The 2,500-nt window shown below is 47.0% G+C and overlaps 1 protein-coding gene across 7 annotated transcripts in view; it reads left to right on the top strand.

Annotated features, from left to right (window-relative positions):
• Positions 1-2,500, top strand: part of ZMIZ1 (zinc finger MIZ-type containing 1) — a 528,960-nt gene that overhangs the window by 99,647 nt on the left and 426,813 nt on the right. The gene's annotated exons all lie outside the window — the stretch shown is intronic.

Genomic DNA, 2,500 nt, shown 5'->3' with positions numbered 1-2,500 from the left:
TGATATTAATATCTCTGAAGGGCCCCTAACCCAATCTGAGGGGGCCAGGGAGGTTTTGTCTGAGGGAGAAATTACTGATTCAGGGAACATTTCTCAACAGGCTGAACCTGATGTGATTGCATTTAAATTTAAGTTGGAACATCTCCGCATTTTGCTTAAGGAGGTATTATCCACTCTGGATGATTGTGAAAAGTTGGTCATCCCAGAGAAACTATGTAAAATGGACAAGTTCCTAGAGGTGCCGGGGCTCCCAGAAGCTTTTCCTATACCCAAGCGGGTAGCGGACATTGTTAATAAAGAATGGGAAAGGCCCGGTATTCCTTTCGTCCCTCCCCCCATATTTAAAAAATTGTTTCCTATGATCGACCCCAGAAAGGACTTATGGCAGACAGTCCCCAAGGTCGAGGGAGCGGTTTCTACTTTAAACAAACGCACCACTATACCCATAGAGGATAGTTGTGCTTTCAAAGATCCTATGGATAAAAAATTAGAAGGTTTGCTTAAAAAGATGTTTGTTCAGCAGGGTTACCTTCTACAACCAATTTCATGCATTGTCCCTGTCACTACAGCCGCATGTTTCTGGTTTGATGAACTGATAAAGGCGCTCGATAGTGATTCTCCTCCTTATGAGGAGATTATGGACAGAATCAATGCTCTCAAATTGGCTAATTCTTTCACCCTAGACGCCACTTTGCAATTGGCTAGGTTAGCGGCTAAGAATTCTGGGTTTGCTATTGTGGCGCGCAGAGCGCTTTGGTTGAAATCTTGGTCGGCTGATGCGTCTTCCAAGAACAAGCTACTAAACATTCCTTTCAAGGGGAAAACGCTGTTTGGCCCTGACTTGAAAGAGATTATCTCTGATATCACTGGGGGTAAGGGCCACGCCCTTCCTCAGGATCGGCCTTTCAAGGCAAAAAATAGACCTAATTTTCGTCCCTTTCGTAAAAACGGACCAGCCCAAAGTGCTACGTCCTCTAAGCAAGAGGGTAATACTTCTCAAGCCAAGCCAGCTTGGAGACCAATGCAAGGCTGGAACAAGGGAAAGCAGGCCAAGAAACCTGCCACTGCTACCAAGACAGCATGAAATATTGGCCCCCGATCCGGGACCGGATCTGGTGGGGGGCAGACTCTCTCTCTTCGCTCAGGCTTGGGCAAGAGATGTTCTGGATCCTTGGGCGCTAGAAATAGTCTCCCAGGGTTATCTTCTGGAATTCAAGGGACTTCCCCCAAGGGGGAGGTTCCACAGGTCTCAGTTGTCTTCAGACCACATAAAAAGACAGGCGTTCTTACATTGTGTAGAAGACCTGTTAAAAATGGGAGTGATTCATCCTGTTCCATTAAGAGAACAAGGGATGGGGTTCTACTCCAATCTGTTCATAGTTCCCAAAAAAGAGGGAACGTTCAGACCAATCTTAGATCTCAAGATCTTAAACAAGTTTCTCAAGGTTCCATCGTTCAAGATGGAAACCATTCGAACTATTCTTCCTTCCATCCAGGAAGGTCAATTCATGACCACGGTGGATTTAAAGGATGCGTATCTACATATTCCTATCCACAAGGAACATCATCGGTTCCTAAGGTTCGCATTCCTGGACAAACATTACCAGTTCGTGGCGCTTCCTTTCGGATTAGCCACTGCTCCAAGGATTTTCACAAAGGTACTAGGGTCCCTTCTAGCGGTGCTAAGACCAAGGGGCATTGCAGTAGTACCTTACCTGGACGACATTCTGATTCAAGCGTCATCCCTTCCTCAAGCAAAGGCTCACACGGACATCGTCCTGGCCTTTCTCAGATCTCACGGCTGGAAAGTGAACGTGGAAAAGAGTTCTCTATCCCCGTCAACAAGGGTTCCCTTCTTGGGAACAATTATAGACTCCTTAGAAATGAGGATTTTTCTAACAGAGGCCAGAAAAACAAAACTTCTAGACTCTTGTCGGATACTTCATTCCGTTCCTCTTCCTTCCATAGCTCAGTGCATGGAAGTGATCGGGTTGATGGTAGCGGCAATGGACATAGTTCCTTTTGCGCGCATTCATCTAAGACCATTACAACTGTGCATGCTCAGTCAGTGGAATGGGGACTATACAGACTTGTCTCCAAAGATACAGGTAAATCAGAGGTCCAGAGACTCACTCCGTTGGTGGCTGTCCCTGGACAACCTGTCACAAGGGATGACATTCCGCAGACCAGAGTGGGTCATTGTCACGACCGACGCCAGTCTGATGGGCTGGGGCGCGGTCTGGGGATCCCTGAAAGCTCAGGGTCTTTGGTCTCGGGAAGAATCTCTTCTTCCGATAAATATTCTGGAACTGAGAGCGATATTCAATGCTCTCAAGGCTTGGCCTCAGCTAGCGAGGACCAAGTTCATACGGTTTCAATCAGACAACATGACGACTGTTGCGTACATCAACCATCAGGGGGGAACAAGGAGTTCCCTAGCGATGGAAGAAGTGACCAAAATCATTCTATGGGCGGAGTCTCACTCCTGCCACCTGTCTGC

This window comes from Bombina bombina, chromosome 9, assembly GCF_027579735.1.
Source record: "Bombina bombina isolate aBomBom1 chromosome 9, aBomBom1.pri, whole genome shotgun sequence".
Taxonomy (NCBI): domain Eukaryota; kingdom Metazoa; phylum Chordata; class Amphibia; order Anura; family Bombinatoridae; genus Bombina; species Bombina bombina.
This window is presented reverse-complemented; position numbering and strand designations above follow the sequence as displayed.